The 19,997-nt window shown below is 40.6% G+C and overlaps 1 long non-coding RNA gene across 12 annotated transcripts in view; it reads right to left on the minus strand.

The window, feature by feature from the left end:
* The window catches only part of LOC106732941 (uncharacterized), a 65,589-nt gene that overhangs the window by 17,239 nt on the left and 28,353 nt on the right, over positions 1 to 19,997 (minus strand). For 2 of the 12 annotated variants that reach the window (XR_012895862.1, XR_012895856.1), the window contains exons 4-6: positions 15,252 to 17,315; positions 11,269 to 11,360; positions 1,987 to 2,072 (exon numbers count right to left, since the gene is read on the minus strand). The exons of 3 other annotated variants lie outside the window; for them this stretch is intronic. This is a non-coding gene — a long non-coding RNA (uncharacterized LOC106732941). Of the gene's footprint in view, positions 1 to 1,986; positions 2,073 to 11,268; positions 11,361 to 14,809; positions 17,316 to 19,997 lie in introns of all 12 variants that reach the window. 7 more of the 12 variants (XR_012895860.1, XR_012895852.1, XR_012895861.1 and 4 more) reach the window with 5 other exon arrangements.

The raw sequence follows: 19,997 nt of genomic DNA on the forward strand, positions 1-19,997 counted from the left end.
AAATAAAGCAAATTAAAATAAACACCTTTTACCACAAGAAAGTAATTAGAGTTGATTCGTGGCTTCATTTAGTTTTTCTTTCCTGACCTTGACTGTATTGTGATGGTTTTGTGCTTCCTTGGACAGTTTCTACTTGCATCTGCATCGATTAAACCTTGATCTCATTTATTATCTCAGGAAATGGTCTCAAGGTCACAGGGCTGGAAATTTAATTATGGTGGCAGTATATTAAGTGGCACATTTAAAGATGCTGAATCGTAGTAATTAATTTTTTGGATGGTGGTCTCTAGGGAACAGGTTTTCTTCACACTGGGTGTTTAGACATCCATCATGGCAATTCAGCTTGGCAGCTGTCTTTTAGCTTTAAACTGCATCATTATTCATCTTTTATGACTGTCTTTAAAAACACTAGACAACCATATCCTTTTCTATTGTAATATATGTCTGCTGCTTGCATTGAGCTATACTTCACCTTTGCTATAAAACATTAACTGAGGTTGCTAGTAGCTACCTGGGCTGGCCTCTAAATTGAGACAACAATTACCCTTCGCTGACATCTAGTGTCAAGACATGAGATATAGCTGGAGTGCTGAATGCACTGGCCTGGAAATCCTGCACTTCCCCAGCGATTCAGCCTGTCTCACCCAAGAAGCTGCAGCAATGGCCATAATTAGTGAGCACGAGGGATTAGCTTTGCACTCACTGTTGACTTTGTAGCGGCACTAGGTTATTGAATGAAATGCAGCACTGCCAAGGTCTTAAAAAGCTTGTAATGTTTAATGAAGGAATGGCCATTAAACTTGCTGGTTCAAATATTAGGCAAGATGGGACTGGGAAGTATTTAATAAAGAGGTATGAAAATATGAACTAAATTACATATATTCATTTAAAAAGCTGGCAGAAGTCCAAAATAATTGGAAATTGGCCATTGCTCTTCATGTAGAGAGTCTGTATTATGTGGGGACAATAGAATTTTAAGCAGCCCTTCTGTAGAACTTCGCAGAAAGTTTTAAATGTTCATTATAAGCAAAATAACTCCACAATGGGAAAGAAGTTCATAAGCAATCACTGGGAATATTGTTTTCTAAGTAGTACAGGGCTGCTATACCTCTTGTTATATAAACAATGCAGGCCATGAACAGGAGAAATTTGCATATTCTTATATCAGTTGCTGTCGTAGTAAATATTAATATTGTCGTTTTTACAGATGGGAGAATTGAGATCAAGAGAAGTGAAGTGATTTGCACATCACATTTACACATAAACTAAGTAAGGAAAAAGCTCTAAGTTCTGGGCTAGTGCAAGCTTCTCCAGACAGGGACCTTATAAGCTTCCTTCCTCCCCCTTCCCACCCCCCCGCATCCCCCTTCTGTTCTGCAATGTGATTTGTCCTTTTCATATTTGTTCATTTTTTTTAATTGTATCCTTTGGTATATATGGTTGTGACTACTTTCTTCCACTATTTGATCTGAGGAAGTGGGTCTGGCCCACGAAAGCTCATCATCTAATAAACCATCTTGTTAGTCTTTAAAGTGCTACATTGTCCTGCATTTTGCTTCAACTACCCCAGACTAACACGGCTACATTTCTATCACTGTCTTGGTAATGGGTGAGATAACAAGAATTTGAACTATCTCACCCATTACCAAGACAGTTTCCCCAATTATCACCTCTAATACCATTAACTCACAAACATCCCACTCTCCCTACCTTTAATATCATCAATTCACAGACACTTACCTTCCTTCCTCCCCCCCCCCCCCCCCCCGCATCCTCCTTCTGTTCTGCAATGTGATTTGTCCTTTTCATATTTGTTCATTTTTTTAATTGTATCCTTTGGTATATATGGTTGTGACTACTTTCTTCCACTATTTGATCTGAGGAAGTGGGTCTGGCCCACGAAAGCTCATCATCTAATAAACCATCTTGTTAGTCTTTAAAGTGCTACATTGTCCTGCATTTTGCTTATCTAGGGGACTTTCTCACCAGAATTCCACTTTCTGCTTCAATATCTGGTCTTCTGTTCAATTGCTGCCATTGTTCTGTCAAGTTCAATCTGGTTACAGATGTTTCTAGAAGGGAAATAAACCTTCCTAGAAAGAGATCAGCTAGACCTCTCTTTAACCAAGTGCTGTGCTCTTAGAACCAGCTGAATGGGACATTTAACAACAGGGTATTGTACTAATCCTCCTTATAACACTGTGACCAACTGGAGCAGGTCAGCTCCTTTTTTGAAGCATAAGGATCTTGTGCAAAAAGGGGTGTTTGCACAAAAAGGAAATCTCCACACTGCTTGTTTTTGCGCAAAAACCCCTCGTGAAAAAATGGATTGAAAAAAAATGCAAATGAGATTGTGACTTATTCTAATGAGTTCCTCATTAGCATATTTTCTGCCGCAAAAACTCATAGTGTAGACGTAGCACTGGAGAGCTCTAATATGTCTATTTCCAATTATACCATTTTCATTTGTTTGTGAATTACATTCCTCTTGCTTTTCATCTGTTATCTTAAAATAAAGATGGGAAGAAATTTCCCCAACCATTGTGATTGGTTGTGGTAACCATCTCACCACTATATACCCATTTGAATTACATAGATTGACTACACAGCCATTCAATTCACATCAAGAATGTCAGGGTATTCGCTAAATAAGCCCCTGTCCAGAGCCCCTCGCTGTGGAACAAGCTTTCAATGACTGCATAAATAGCTACAGGAGATCGGCCAAAGTAGTCAAAATGCTTCACTCTTCCTATAAGTCTCTGAGGAACACCCATCATTTGGTGTTTCTTGAATTTTATTAACAAACAGAAATTTAAAACAAATATTATGTGAGAAAAATAACTTGGAATTTTGATTTTTTAATCAGGGATCATGATAAGAGCTGAGTAAAAAGGGTTTTTACAAACTATTCATGGATATCTGTATAATAAAATTTGATGAGTTGTTTCGTGAATACTTACAATCCATTTGAATTACTTAGTCACAAACGTTTAGATGAGTGACTTCTTTTTCTCAATGATCATGGAACCAAAAGTGCCATAAATGCTCACATGAATATGACAAGCAAATACTCCCATCCGAATGTATGTACTTAGAGTAGCAGAAAAACTGGAAGTTCTTAGTAAGTTTGGGACTCATATAATCAAAGGTCACAGAAAATATGGTGCTCAAGTGATTACAGCTCAGACAGCAAATTGCCTCTAAGTATATTTGAAGTGAGTGGTTGACAAATAATTCATAAAGTAAAAACTGTTTATGCAAATGAATTGTGGAAAAATTGTGCACAGTGAATGAGTAAAAATGGCTATCCAGTAATTTGCCAACAGAAAGAGGCTCTATTTGTCAAATGAATTACTGATTGTGAATTGTTTGCCAAGCAATAGTCATGATACACGTTTTCGTTTGTGATATCTATTACTGTCAGAATAATGAATCTGAAGCATTTTTTACAAAATAAACATGGTAAATATCTTAGCGATGAAACTTATGAATGACAAAATAATGATAGGTTTCTTTCTTCTTCTGACTTTTTGTACTATGATTTTGTCCTTCTCATAACAAACCGCAACCTAAACCACAGATTTGGAGGTTAATTTGCCAAAATTACCAGTCAGGGGTGGGTTTTGAATAAAATGTTCATGATTTGTTCCATCTCTGTAAAAGGCAGATTAGTGTGTATTTGGTCATTCAGAACTTCCTCTGTTAAATTTTGGGTTTAGAAAACCAAACAAGGGGAGGTCTAGATCCAAGTCCTACTTTCAGAGCCCTCAGATTTTGTGTTTAGGTGAGTTTCCATATTTGGTTAATCTACTATCTGAGAGATCATTTCATCTGAGGAAGTGGGTTTTGCCCATGAAAGCTCATGATAAATAAATATATATGTTATTCTCTGAGGTGCCACAAGACTGCTCGTTATATATTTGAGAGTGTGTCTGTCTGTTCAAGAACTCCTCCTAAATGGAAAGAGCTAGGACCACCAAATCCAGCTTCCTCTTATCATAACTTAAAGCAATGTAAGGGGTTGGTTGTACCAGGAAAATGAGATGTATCTGGAATGGGATTGCTTCTCATAAACCATACAGAAAAGAGAAAGAATCATTAGTCAGGTGAAAGGGGCTGGCTGGGGGCACACCATCCCCGCTATCGAGGACTGCCCCAGCTCTGAGCCTCCCACCCCCCAGACACCCTTTGGGGAGGGCAGATTTGTATGGGGACATTGCTAGCTATTCCCCTTGGTCACTGTCAGGGAGCGACGGGAAAGTGCACAGTTTGCTGCATTAGTTACTCTGTGCACTTTGCTCTCGCTTCCTGACAGGATAAGAAGGGGAAGAGCAAGCAGCCCTGACATGTATCTTGGGGTGGGGGTGAGGGTTTTGGCCCTCCTGCCCTCCGCCCCACAGTCCCCAGCCCTGAGTCACTATTCATCCCCTCAGCCCTGAGTCCTGTACCCCCACATCTCTAGCCCCTTTCCCTGAGCCCCTCCTTAAGGACCTGAGCAACACTATCTAAATGTGCTAGTCTTTTATAAGAGTAAAGTGTTTTCAAAACTTAAATCTCATATAACTGGAAATTATCTAAAACTGTTCTCTAAAAACCTTGTTATTCAGTATCCACACTTGATTTTTTTTCCAGTTTTACATTTTTAAAAGTTCTCTTTCACAGGTAGTATGCAATATTTATATTTCATGTGGATTTTTGCATACTAGAACTGGCTTTCAAAGCAGTTTCTATGCAAACTCACATGACTGATATCCTCATAACCATCCACCCTGAACTACACTCAACTTTCCTAAATGAGATTTTATTGGAACTGATTATGATTAGATAAATGGGTGACTTCACTAACGTATAATACACTTTTCAATTACAAAGCATGTATGAAATTTACATTTCTTATTTGATAGTATGATATTTATGTGACACATTGCGGATGAGACCTGCTGCTGTTTACATAATGGCCTTACTTTTCTCTTAGATGAAGTGTGGTTTCCAGTTCTTTTAATATGCTTTCTGGTGGTATACTATCTACCATAACATGAAGATTGAAATTCAGCCTAAATCTATTCTTCAATTGAACAACACTAGAGAGAATTTTTTACCCTCTAAGCCTGATTTCTCCTTCTTTTAGAGCATCCTGAATGGAAAACTCTGTTTTTAATCAGGAAGAGGAGCAGGGACTTGTATGGGGGTTCTCACTTCCCAGGCCAATTCTCTGCCACCAGGATGAAGACAGAAGGACTTTGACAGACTTGCGCGCGCACACGTTTTTATCCAAAAATGGATGTTTCAGTACAAATCAATTTTTGAGAAAAGGTTAGAAAGGCTTTCTATTCATACTAGTGTGGAACAAAAACAAATTCTGAAATCCCCCAAATTGCCATGAAACAGAATTCTGTTCCTCTGGTAAGCTCTGTCACCTGCCAATCCCTCCCATTCCAGTCAGGTTTGAGAGCAGTGAAGGTATCTAACCCCTGTACAGGGAGTGTACTAATTAGAACTAGAGTAAAGAAGATATGGATTCTAGTATCTATTCTTGCTTGTGTCACCTCACACAAGTTCTGTAACTTTTGTGGGCCTCAGTTTCTTTCTCTGAAAAGAGAGAGGAGGAGGATTGTCATAGTTCAAGACAATGACACCTGTATTTGCCTCTCTGTGGTCTACCAAGGGCATCCATTCTTGTTTCCCAACTCCTTGCTCATCGCATCTCTTGAATAGAGATCTTAGTCTCTCTCCCACCTGCCCAAGGCTTTCCCAGGCTGCATTGGTATATCCCCAGCAAGGCAGACTGCCTAAACTAGCAAGGTCTGCACTTTGCATTCTCTTCAGAGTTACATGTTCCCACACAGCTCTTTCTAAGGAAACACATTTATTCTTAAAGTGATAAAAGAGCCAACATACATGATGAAAAGTGTACCAGAGCTCACCCCAACTCCAGACTGGCTCTGGTAGGCATCAGTCCTTCAAAAACCTACAATGGTTTTTCCTGTGGATACAGGTTCATAGCTGAGTGTCTCATATTGAGAATCAGAACAACCATGAATAGTTTAGTCTTTCCTTTATACAGCATGGGGCTTTGATCTTGGCCTTATGTCACAGGCAACCAGCAGATCAGGGTTCATTCCTCAGGGTGTAGCTTTGAAAGGCTGGGTTTTTGCATAACTGGAGATAGTGCATTTGAGGTCACCTATTCCTAAATATTCCCTACGAAAACCACTTCACTTTGTTTCTCCAGAAGTCCATTCTTATCTGACACATTGTTCAATACAATTCTTTGAACCTGCCATATCTGGCCCCAGAGGGATCATATGCAGTCCTGGCCCAAAATAATGCATAAACCATTCATGTAATACAATGGATCCCAAAGATTGTTAAACTTAATTCAGTAAGATCTGAATTGGAGGAACCAGCATATCTGTCACAATGATGATAACCACATTTGAAAAGCACTCTGAAATCTTCCAGTGAATAAATGCTATATATGAGGGCAGAAGTCCTAAAGACATCTGCCAAAATGGCAATTTTCCTTGGACAACATCTCGAGTGAGTTTATGCTGCCAGTTCAAAGCTGCGCCATACTGAAAATATATGGGGCAGGGTCAAATCAATTAAATTTAAAATGAAAATAATTTACATGCATGATATTGTGCTACTTATATTCTTTCTTGCCTTTTATTCCATTAAAAAATCCTCCATTGCTAGTGTGCTTTGTAAAGGATTTAGATCCAGCTTGCTGCAGAGAAGACATGGTTGTGATTAAAAGGAATTTTCAAAGAAATCTGTGAAGTATTTTTGCGTTCTCCTCTCTTTTCCCAGCCACTCCCCTTTTTGCATCCAGGCTGGAGTTTGGCCATATTTTGCCACATATTTCAACTTGGCTACAGTTTTGAATTCATTCCTGAAATAACTCCCATTAAGTTATACCACAATGAATCTAGCTTTTGTGTTATGTATTAGTATTTAATATTAAAACATGGAACACAAGAAATTTGCTAATTAAAAACAATTATGTGGCTTTGGGGGCACTATTAAAACATTTTTTAAAAGATCATGTTAGCTAACTTAATAGTTGTGTTGTTAACAAATTGCTGCTATGCGTCCACACACTATAAAAATATATAAGTTGGTGAGCAACGTGCAAAGTCTGTGCCAAGTTGGCAGGCTAAAGTAATAGTTGATGCAGCCTGATGTTTTATTAGAACAGTATTTCTAGGCTATTGACAGTTATAGTAATGAATCTGGCACATGTATAAATTGGCAGCTATAGAATGAGAAGCATTTTTTTCTCTTTATAGGAAATTCACTTTACCATGGCATTCCACAGAAAAAGATTATTAGCCATGATTAATTTAAAAGGCAACATCTTTGTGTTGCCTTTTCTTCCTTTAGGGATAAGAGCTACTTAGGACCCTTTTTTCATTGTTAGTCCGTTCACTTGATTAGCACATCTGTGAACTATTGGTAAGCAAATACATCTACATTAGAGCAGGAAGGTCCACCCATCATCTTCTTCCACTGTGTTAGGTAGAGGGGATAAAAAGCGTAGTAATTCTGACTAAAGCCCCCAAAATGTTGAAGGCATAGCATGGCACTCAAGCTTCACTGCAGACCTGCAAAAGCGCCACTTGAAGGGATCAAAACTGTTGGGGGATCCATGGATCTGTGTCTGGAGCAGGAGGTGACCAGGAGAAGGAGGGAAGAAAACAGCTGCATGCTGAGCTAGAAGGGAGAAGAGCGGAGGGAGGACAGCTATACAGTGTAACGTAGCATGGACAAACCTGTGGAATTTCTAGCAGAAGTCCAGCGGGAGTTAATGCCTCTAGCTATAGCATGAACTCTGGTTCTGAGCCTTCTAAGGAGAGGGCACAGTGGAGAGAAGGAACAGTTGTGGCAGCAAGTTTCCTTAAATAAGAGACAGTGCCTATGGGGAAGTAGCCCAGGGACAGAACAGAGACAGGGGCTTTGTATCTGTATCTGTGCCATAGGATCTGTGTCACTGGCAGAAGTTTCCTTGCAGATCTTTAAGATCAGCAGCTAGGAAGCCACCCCTGTATCATTAAGCTACCAGTTCCTCTCCCTAAGATGATGATGATTCAAACTTCTCATTGAGGCAGGTGGCTCTGGCCTGTGGTCTAAGAAGTTGTGAGAGAAGAACTTTAGTAGCAGTCTAGACTGGAGACAAGATTTCATTTGATTTTTGTAGCAAATTGCTACAGTATGGAATGTTCTAAATGGGAGCACGGAGTAATGGAAAATGTAAATAACCTCACATATCTTAGGGGAAAATCCCATAATGCTCTCCAAAAAAGTAAGACACTGAATATTCTGCTTGTGTAGACCAACAAAGGATTGATTTAGCAGAAGTTGCTCTGTAATGACTTTCTGTATTTAATTAAACCTTATGTGGTACATCATCATCTTAACACTTAGGCCTTTAATATGTGCATAGCTCCCTGTGCATCAAGAATGTGTATTCTAGTATATTGTTAAAATATATCAAGTGAAAAAAAAAGCTGAACCACGGCAAGATATGAAATGAGGAAAAGGAGATTAAAGAAAACGTCTTGATAAGGAGAGAAATAAAATCCACTAAGTAACTCTAATTCACTCGAGTTTTGGACATCAGAGGACCAGAGTGTGAATGTGTCCTCTTATCTGATGCTTTACTAATGGAATGGCAGGGGCTTACATTTCCCCCTGAACTCTAAACCTCTTCATTTCTCTGTTATATAGTTTTGTATTTGAGAGTGACTTTCCTTTCACTTACTAGGCTTAATTCATCTATAAATACGGCTTATTATTTGCTTACCAAATGAGAGCGCAAGATGAGTAAAGGCAATGGTTATATCTTGTTACATCTTGAGATTTATGGCACAGGTCTGATTTTTCTAAGGCACTTTCTTGCTTTATTGTAGCAAACAACTGAAAATGTCGGCAACATGATGAATAATTAACTGCTGTGGAAGAGGAGGATAGGTAGGCACCTCTCTCAGGCTATGTCTAGACTACAGGTTTCTTTCGGAAGAAGGTTTTTTCGGAAGAGATCTTCCAAAAAAAACTTCTTCCAAAAGAGAGCATCCACACTGCAAAAGTGCATCGAAAAAGCAATCTGCTTTTTTGAAAGAGAGCGTCCAGACTAAATGGAAGCTCTCTTGCATGTGAGCTTTGATTGCTATGAACAGAATGGCCACCGGGGCACTTGTGCTTTTTCCTCTTTCCTCTTCTTCTGAAAGAACTCCCTCTTCCCTGTCCACACACGCCTTTTTGCAAAAGGGCTCCTTCACAAAAAGGCTTCTTCCTCATAGAATGAGGATTACCAATGAAAGAAAAACCCCTCTGTTCTTTTGATTTTTCTACCGGAAGAACGCAATTGCAGTGTGGACGTTCCTCAAGTTTTGTCGGAAAAACGGCTGTTTCTCCGACAAAACTCTGTAGTGTAAACATACCCTCAGTATATAATTCCAAAGTACCCCAAGATTTACTGAGCACAACTCTGCTCCACTTTTAATAGAGGCCATTTCCTGTTAAGACAGATTTAACTATATAGATTTTATGTAATTCAGTCATTTGCAACATGTTGGTTGCACCATGACACCCTTGGAACTCAATGTGAGAAAATGCATTCCAATGCCTGAGTTGACTCTTTCCCAGATGTATATCAGGAGTAATTCCATTGATATTGATGTGATTACAGTAGGGCATACCTGGAGCAAATGAGAGGAGACTCAAGTTCTCCGTATCAGTAATATACTGGTGTACACATTCATCTGGATGCTCAGAGAATTATGCAGATAATTCCCTGAGTTTTCAAGATGATAGCTCACAAAGTAATTACAGATCACATTTCATATAGAAGTCTCTGCTCACGTATGTCATTCTTTGGCTCTGATAATATGGCTGTTTTTTAAAGTCATGATTAATTCATTTGGACAGCAGGCATCTGAAGTTAACTTTGACAAACAATCCACAAACTAGTTGTTTGGCCAAATCCTCACCGAAGCTGTAATTTCAATAATTATTGACAACCATTTTTTGCCACTCTCACTTAAACTGGTATAAAATAAACAAAAGGAAAGGAAAGGATTGAATTTCTTTTCTATCTCTTTAGATTTCCTTTCTGAAATTTTAAAGCAGAATTGTTTCCTCCCCCACCTTACCATTCTTGTTTAAACTGCAATTTCTTTTCCCAAACTTCTTTTTATGCTATATTTGATTCTCCAAGTACTTCCTAAGGAGCAGTCATAAGGAAATGTGCTTCAAATTGGAATTCTTCCGCTCGGGTACAATCATGCAAACAACCTGGCAGAATTTATTTAACCTTCAGCTAACTGCTCAACCAGCTTGAAATTTTTGATAGCCCATCAGTAATGATCAAGATGGAGAGGCTAAATGAAGAGGTGCTGCTTTTTTTTTTTTTTAACCAAGAGAACCATTGAGCTGATAACAGGACTTGAAATGCCATGTCGGCTCAGCTAGCATGGTCAAGAAGCTCAGCTGCAGGAGGGAAATAAAACTGTTAAGTTATGGCTGCCCTCCAATCAGTCACAGGGGTAATGATGTTTGGCTTTAGTCAGGTTATATGTCAGCAAATATACATCTCACAGACAGCCTCTAAGAGAGCCTTAAGATCATGTTTATTGTATTATATAGATAGGGGTCGGATGCTGATATATGGTGGTCATAGGCCACTGAAATAAATTTTGTAATGTTCAGCAGGTAAAGTTAATCTCAATACATGGGAATGTGATGGCAATTTTGATAGAATATTCGTTCCATTGACAGTGATGGCACATTTTTTTCCCCGTTATGTTTTGTGCAAATCACTTGAAGACAGATGATTTTTTTCACCCATTGATCCTAAATTTATCACTATCTTCATGGAATGTGTATTGCACCTAGCCTTTGAAATACAGCCATCGGGAGCTGGAAGTTCAAATTATGTCTTATAAACATCACTAGGCTCGTGACCCCAGACCAATTCACCTACTGAACTCATGGTGACAGATAAGTCAAAATTCCAGACACCGAGACATCAACATTTCATATTCTTCTGAAGCAGGAAATCCAGAGTGTCATGATCACTCTCTTGTGAATGTTTTATTTAGTGTTAGGGATTGCATGAATTGTAGCTGGAGAGTTAGTTACAAGGCAAGACTGCATCAGTGCAGATGCTCAAGTATTAAACCAGGGTGAAGAATTAGAATCTCTCTCATTGGAAAGAAACAGTATTGACTGAGCCCCAAGAATTTAACATTTATATCACTATATTACCTTGAATTCTCTTGAATCTTGCATCTACGGATCTCAAATCCATTTTTAAATATTACATCAGATCGTCCACTGGCAAAATCAGAGTAGCTCCACTGAAATCAATAAAGCCCAACTGAGTCTTTCAACAGCAATTTAATGGTAAATTTCATTAACCAAAACTCATTTAAGTCCCTAAAATTAATAAATGGAAAAAACCTCAAAGATACAGCCCACAAGTCCTGATACCTAGTTCTCTGCTTTAATCAAAAGTCATTACAATAGAGCTGTGGTGTCTAACATGCTAGCCACTAGTCACATGTGGCTATTGGAATGGTTGGTGTGGCTAGCTGGCTATAGCAGTAGCCACTATATTATTTACATTTTCAGAATAATGTGGCTAATTCGTTATACCAGTAACCACTATAGTGGCTGCTGCGTCAGAAGTGGTTGGACTCCACGGCCATAGAGACTTACAAAATTTTAAAAAGAGGAAACCTTCATTGTTTCCAACTAGGGGTCACCAAATGAAATAAATAGGTAGCAGGTTTAAAACAACCAAAAGGAAGTTTTTCTTCACACAGTTCATAGTTGGCCAGTGGAACTCCTTGCCAGAGGAGGTTGTGAAGACCAGGACTTTAACAGGGTTCAAGAAAGAACTCGATAAATTCATGGAGGTTAGGTCCATCAGTGGCTATTAGCCAGGATGGGTTGGAATGGTGACGTAGCCTCTGTCAGAGGCTGGGAATGGGTGACAGGAGAGGGATTACTTGATGAGTCCCTGTTCTGTTCACTACCTCTGGGGCATCTGGTATCGACCGCTGTCGTAAGACAAGATACTGGGTTAGATGGACCTTTGGTCTGACCCAGTATGGCTGTTCTTATGTTCTTATGTTTCTCTTTTCATCTATATGAATCTGAAACCTTTCCATGACATCAGTCATTACTTAGACTTGAACAAGGCTGCCCTATTCCATTTTAGCATTCTGTTTCCTGGAATGCTGCTTTTGTGTTTTTCTATAGCTTAACCTCTTTACCAGGATTAAGTTGAACTCGAGGGCCAGTAGACCACTATTTGTCTGGTTCTATATCCTTTGGTCCAGTGTGGGTATCCCTATCAAGAGTTCCTGCAAGTATACGTCTGTAGGTCACTGGACCACATGAGACTTTTAAAGAGCAGTGGCTTAATTATGACATTCTGATTCACTTGTTGCTAGTCAAACTCCAAATGACATACAAGGGAATGTGCCTGAGAACAAGAAAGGGGAAATGAGAATCACGAGAGAAAACAAGAAGTGGTGTCCAAGGTTTTGTGGCAAGATTGTGAAAATGTGAGGTTCTAACTTCAAGCTGGTGCGTTTGTATAATTAGTGCATAATTTATTTATATCGAAAGATGTCATAAGCCTCCATCGCCCAATCGGTACATTGGGCATCCTGACAACATATCCATTTCTATCTTTACTATGCATATTCCATCAAAAGATAATATCTAACTTCACAATGCTCAAATAGGAGTTTAAAAACTCCATGCTCAACAGGACCTTGCTGGAAACATGCAACTTACTCTGGTAAGCACACAAGCACATTCAGCAGTCATTACTATTATGACATTCTAGGATCCACCAGCATTTCTGAAAGTTTCCTTGTTACCACCTGCCATGTAACCTTGGGGGCCTTTATGCTGTGCAACTTCGGATCCGTTCCCTGACACCAGAAAATCTGCTCACAAGTATACGATCTCACCAACCTAGTTACTCTTTTGCAACAACCCTTCCAGTGTGGGTCTCCCCAAATATATACTCCCAGAGTTATATTTACCAGAGACTTGGATAGTTCCTCTCTAGTTTGTCACCCCTGAAGCTGTGAAACAATCCCCCAAGTTTTCAGCAAAATGCAGGACTATGTAGCACTTTAAAGACTAACAAGATGGTTTATTAGATGATGAGCTTTCATGGGCCAGACCCACTTCCTCAGATCAAATAGTGGAAGAAAATAGTCACAACCATATATACCAAAGGATACAATTAAAAAAATGAACACATATGAAAAGGACAAATTACATTTCAGAACAGAAGGAGGATGCAGGGGAGGAGGGGGGAAGGAAGGTAAATGTCTGTGAGCTAATGATATTAGAGGTGATAATTGGGGAAGCGATCTTTGTAATGGGTAAGGAAGTTGGGGTCTTTGTTCAATCCCCCCCGGAGAGTGTCGAATTTTAGCATGAATGACAGTTCAGAGAATTCCCTTTCAAGTGCAGATGTAAAAGGTCCTTGTAGCAGAATGCAGGTAGTTAAGTCGTTGAGACTGTGTCCTTTCTGGTTGAAATGACAAGAAACTTTTTTCTTTGTGATCCTGTCTAATGTCTGTTTTGTGGGCATTAATCCTTTGGCGAAGTGTCTGAGACGTTTGTCCAATGTACATAGCAGACGGACACTTTCGGCACATGATAGCATAAATTATATTTCTGGATGCGCAGGAATATGTGTTCTTGATCTTATAACTCACTTGGTTAGGTTCAATAATGGTATCAGCAGAATGAATATGTGGACAAAGCTGGCAACGGGGTTTGTTGCAAGGGAAGGTACCAGGGTTGGTATTAGTGTGGTATGTCCTGTGGTTGTTGGTAAGAATCATCTTGAGGTTAGGTGGTTGTCTATAGGAGACTATGGGTCTGTCTCCCAGAGCCTCTTGGAGTTTGGTATCCTGTTCCAGTATAGGCTGTAGTTTATTAATAATGTGTTGGACAGGTTTAAGTTGGGGGTTGTAGGTGATGACAAGTGGTGTTCTATTGTTGGTTTTCTTGGGTCTGTCTTGAAGTAGATGGTTTCTAGGTATTCGTCTGTCTCTTTCAATTTGCTTTTTTATTTCTCCGGGTGGGTAGTTGAGGTTTATAAATGCTTGGTAGAGATCCTGAAGCTTCTGGTCTCTGTCAGTGGGATTAGAGCAGATGCGGTTGTATCGAAGGGCTTGGCTATAGACGATGGATCGTATGGTGTGTTCTGGATGGGAGCTGGAAGCATGTAGGTAACTGTATGAGTCAGTGGGTTTTCTGTAGAGAGTGGTGTCTAATTTTCCATTGTTGATCTGTACTGTGGTGTCCAGGAAGTGGACCTCTCGTGTGGAATGGTCCAGGCTGAGGTTAATGGTGGGGTGTAGGTTGTTGAAATCTCTGTGGAATATCTCCAGTGTTTCTTGGCCATGCGTCCAGATCATAAAGATGTCATCGACGTAGCGTAAGTAAAGAAGAGGTAAGAGGGGACGGGAGTTGAGGAAACATTGTTCTAGGTCAGCCATAAAGACGTTAGCGTACTGTGGGGCCATGCATGTACCCATGGCTGTGCCGCTTGGCTTGGCTGTGCCAAGTTTTCAGCTCACTTTAGCATCCACACAGTTTAGGTATCAGAGACCTGCTTACAGTAAAACTAAAGCTGATTTAATAGAAAAAGCTCCAAGTAAAAAATGACATAATAAGGGGGAAGCAAATATATACAAGTGACACAGAAAACAAATATGAAGATGTAATATGAAGCTTTATACAGGGCCAGCCCACAACATTTTGGCACCTGAGGCGGGGAGCTCAAATGACGCCACCATGCCACCTTTTCTCTTGCCTGCCTGTTATGTCTCTTGTGCCTTCCTTCCTCTAGCACAGCACTCCACCATCTCTGTGTATCTAGAGCAGAGAAATACATATGCACCAGCAGCAGACGCAATTTTCTACACTCTGGGTCCTAGTGGGCCCCCCTCCCAGTCTGGCACCTGAAACGGTCGCCTCAGTTCGCCTCATGGTACGGCCAGCCCTGGCTTTATACTTTCTTATCAGATAAATCCCTTTTCTGATAGGAGTTAGCTATTGCCTTAAAACAGTTTCCCAGTGCACCAGCTACAAGAGGGACCCTATGTTCACAAGCAGTCTCCTTTCTCAAAACTCCCCTCCCCAAATTATAGACGCTCTTCAGTTTAAACCTCTTCCATTTTAAAAGGGATTGTAGGCCTTTTCCTTACTCATGATAGATACCCTCCTTTCTCAGCTGCTGTAGACTGGGATTTCCTTTTAAATTTCAAGCAGTTCCCATTTTCTTTGGTTCATCATTGTCTGGTTTTAACCTGGGTTGGGCATTAATAATGTGCTTGCTTGATTGGGGAGGTAGCACCTGCCGCCTGATTGCTTCACTGCCCTATTGTGAGGTGATGCTGAAGTCTCACACACACACGCACACCCTTCATAACCATAACAACTTGTAATGATGATTACTCTGAAAGTGTTTCAAGCTTTCCTGCAAGATCTTTCCCCTACATGCTCTCATAGTAAAATAGACATGCAGTCAGTTGGTTTAACTGTTTATTGGAGCGGGGCTTAAACTTTCTCTTTGCTACCTGCAGGGTCTAGACCCTGAGTGTGTCAACTAAAAGTCATATGCTTATAATGTATTAAAAACCTGTCCACCATCCCCACAATTTTACCCATGCCTTTGGCATTTGATGGGGTAAAATGCACCACAGCAAGCCCATGAGGGCTGCTCAGAAGCATAATCTAAAGCAGGCTCAGGGCTGGATGTGGCCCCAGCTTGCCTGGATCTGGCCCCCTGAGGCTTAGGGCCCCCCTAGCATTGGGGAGCCTGTGCTGGCACTCTAGCCCCCTTGCTGCCCCACCATGGGGCTGGATCACAGAAAATCTACTAGGTTGGGCCCCCCCAGGCTCTGATGTGTGAGGTGAATGTAGGGAGTGTCTTTCTCCTTGGGGCCACGTCAGTGAGGATGGGTGTGTGTGTGTGTGTGTGTGTGTGTGTGTGTGTGTGTGTGTGTGTGCTGCTTCTCATTTGTGTGTGGCCCTGGACTGATTTTTCTGTGGGTCAGTGTCCCCAGCTTCCTGACCCAAAATATATTCCCCATCCCTGATCTAGAGTATGCAAAATATAGCAGATCTGGCTCCCTCAGATGGTCCACCTGAGCCTAAGTTTCTGATCTTCAAGCATGGTTCAAGCACTGTAGATATACTTAGGATTGATGTAAGTGTATGTAGGGGGTGCTGCTTGTTCCATCCACTGTGGATTTGATTTAATGTGATGCTGTGTTTAATCTGCGTAATGCATCCGACAGGCGCACTCCCATCAATCACAACATTAATTAAGTAAACAAGTGCCAAAATGTCTTCCATTTTCTCTGACTGTTAAATTATTAGATTATTTCCCTAAAATCCCAGTCCTGTAGTCCTTGCTCCTGCTGACTTCTTTGTGAGAGACTTGTCTACAGAAAGGATGCAGAATCTAGTCTAATCTGTAATATGGAAACATACCAAGTCCATAAGGACAACATTCTCCTCTGACCTGTCTAGGGCATCTCTGGTTCCCAGTGTCAGTTTCTGTTGCATGTTCTGTACTCCTTCACTGCACAGACTGAAAGTTGTCTGCTTAGAATGAGCATCAAATATGCATCAGATCCACTGTAAAGGAGTAAGAGGTTAGAGGCAGATCAGAGAGGAGAATTTTGCCCTCAGCCTTTATACTATTTACCACAGGCTCCAATGGGAATTTGCCTGAAAAAAAAATGAGTAAGGACTTCAGGATTGTGCTCAACATGCACAAAAAACCTCTTGGGTGCCTTGTTTCTTTCCAATCACAAGGAAGAGTTTCTGTTGATGTTGTCTTGTCAAACAATCCCACCTGCATTGCCTAGCACCAAGGCTTTCAATCTTTCCGTTAGCTTTCTGCAATCACATAAGAATGAATACAACAGTGACAATAGATCTTACCTGTAAAACACCCTTGGGGCCAAGGGAATGGTCCTGACTTGATAGAAAGATTCATCAATTACATGGACTTGACTAAATGCTTCTTCAAGCATAACTAGAGCCCCACTGAAATGTCTATGTAAAATGAAACAAGCTACAAGATTTCATGAAGAGTAATTACCTTTCCTTCTGTGTGTTGTCTTCCCTTTATGGCATATGAATTGAATGAAAAGTTTTTACTCAGTTAGCCCTGGACTGATTTAAAGTGGACTAGGAAATTCAGCTACGCAGTAAATTCCTCTGTAGTGGTATAGGATGAATATCTCTAAACACTTCAACTAGAAGATAAAGACCAGAAATATCACAAAATACTTGTTAATTGCTTGTAGGTCAAAGTGTCTGAAAATATCTAGTTCTCCAATTTTTTAAAAAAAAGTTTACAATCTGAAGTATAAAGACATGTTGTGTAGGACTCATATATTTGATCATCACGCTGTATAAAAGCATAACCTAACAAAGCCCAGGGCAAATTTTTGTATGCATCATCATGGATCAAGGACTTAAGGAACTTACTCATGTGGTTGATAGAAGTGGACGCTAACCTTCCTACATACTGACAAAGTGCTGATATTTTTGAGGCTGTGGCCGTGCATGCTGCTCCCTAAATTATTTGTCATTTCCACGTCCTGCTCCTGAAAAATGATCACTATAATAACTTCCATCAGAAGCCTCCAGCAATATGCTGAGGTGGACAGACTGTACTGTTTTGTTGATGACATGGGGACAGATTTGCCTTTCATCTACAATGATCTGTGTCTAGGTGTATTTTATCATAGAAAGTAGCATGTTTAAATGTATCCAGTGCCATATTAAGATTTTTTAAAGTTAAATTTAAAGACACTATCTGTATCTCAGACCAAACTGCTCTTTCACTGGTCCATGAACCATGATGGTCAGCATATATCAAACTGTAATGCTCCAAAATCTTGCTATACATTGATGTTATCAGCACTGACAGATGAAATAAGCTAATTTGTTGGCCTTGCCTTTAAAAAAAAAACTTCTTATCACATCAGGAAAATAAGCTCCTTCAGCAGACTTGCAGAAGATTTTCAGTTGTGATCTAATTTGCAGACATAGCACTCAAAAATATGCATAGATGCTGACCCCACAAGCTGCTCTCTATACAGTTCCCCTAATGCCTGCACAGACCAGGAATGCTGGATCAGGGCTTTAACTATTTCTATTTATGATATGTAGATGCAAGAACAAAAATGCCATGGGTTACAATTTTCAAAAGCAGTGTCTTAGAGCCATATTTTTATAAGTATGTAGGCTCCTAAAGATGCAGACTGGCATCTGGATAAAAGTGTGTGTATCAAACTTTCCTGGATGGATCACCTTACCCACTTCTGCTGCCTCACGTTAGCTCCAAATTCCCTTTTCTCCAGGCACCAGCAGCAGCCTCAGGAAACTGGGATCTCCTGAGAGCAGGAACTGCTACAGAGATGGTTGTAAATAAGACTATAGTTGAAAAGCTGTTCAAGTCAAAGATATGTGCCCTGAAGAGCCTTTGTCCTGAAAGAGGTAGGTACTTTACAGAGCAGATATATCCCCAGAAGAGGTGGCTGCTTCAGAGCTTCTATGGCCATCCCAGGGTAAAAAGGTAGCAGAGTGAAGCTGCAAAGAGAGGGTTTCCAGCAGGAGTTCACACAGAAGGGAGAGCTCCCCAGGAAAGAGATGCTGTTGCCAGGTGAAGCAAGATGGAAGATTGTGTTTGTTTGAGAACTTTGTTAATTTAATAAACACCATAAGAAGAGTTTGTTGAAGGGGCCCTGGTGAAGGGAAAACAGGGGCAAGGCACAGCAGGCACACCTGTGGCTATGCAGGGGTGCCTAAGTGCCAGATGGCCCTGTTCCAATTGATGTAGTCAATGGATCCTGCAAACCATCTCCCATCAAGGAGGAATGATGAATGCATGGGATGGAGAAAGCTGGATGAGTGAAGGGCTGACATCTGGAAGGCAGAGCAGTAGACAGAAGACGTTGAGAGAGCCACAGCTGTCCCTACAGGTATTCAGTAGGGTTATTCACAATGTCAAGGAGGAGAAAACCAAGCTGTTTAACTCTTGGATAAAGGACATTAATTTGGAGAGAGGACTAGTCCTGACAGGTGTATGGAAACACTGAGAATGTGGAGGTACTGAAGTTACTGGATGTGAAAAGGGTGTAAACCTGCTGAATGTTAATGGTTTGCTTTCTGCAAAGGAGTGGTATGTGAAGGAACTGGCTGCTTTGGAAGAAGCTGCTAGGCAGCTGATCCTGAAGGAAAGGGGTGAGTTTGCTGAGGAATATCAGGCCACTTCAGAAGAAAGAGATCTCCAGCTCACCACTATTAGTGAGCTACAGGAAGAACTAGAGGGCTTGTGCTCTGCAAAGCAAATGGGCAAGAGCTAAAGTAAAACAAATAAAGACTGTAAAACTTGCCCTGAGGTAGACAAGGTTCTAAGGAGGGGAGCAGGATATGTAACAGGGTGGCTTCTCCTGGGCTGTAGAAATTGGGGCTAAGCCACACCTAATTACGGGCCAACCTACACCTGGGTTGGATAAGGTGATCCTAGGGTAAGAGGCAACAGGAAGCTGCTGTGAGTGGTCTGCAGAGTGAAGCAACAGGGAAAGAAGGCCTCCTGCAATGGTTCCTAAGGAAGGCACGGTTCCTCAGGAAAGAGAGACTGTTCTCAATTTAAGTCTGCATGGAAGATTGTTGTATTTGTTTGAGAATGTTGTTAATTTAATAAAAATCCCAGATCTTAAGAAGGGTTGTGATTGAAAGAGGCCATGGAGTTTGCTGAAGAGTCCAGGGAAAAACAAGGGAAGGACACAAAAAAGGAACCCCTTACCGTAAGGGGATGGTCGGGGGCAGTCAGCTCAGTTTAAATGACTGTCAGAATCCTGAACCAGAAACTTCTCAAGCCTGATAAACTGACCTTCATGCAGCATTTATACAAATAAATATATAAC

Source organism: Pelodiscus sinensis, chromosome 14 (genome assembly GCF_049634645.1).
Source record: "Pelodiscus sinensis isolate JC-2024 chromosome 14, ASM4963464v1, whole genome shotgun sequence".
Classification (NCBI taxonomy): domain Eukaryota; kingdom Metazoa; phylum Chordata; order Testudines; family Trionychidae; genus Pelodiscus; species Pelodiscus sinensis.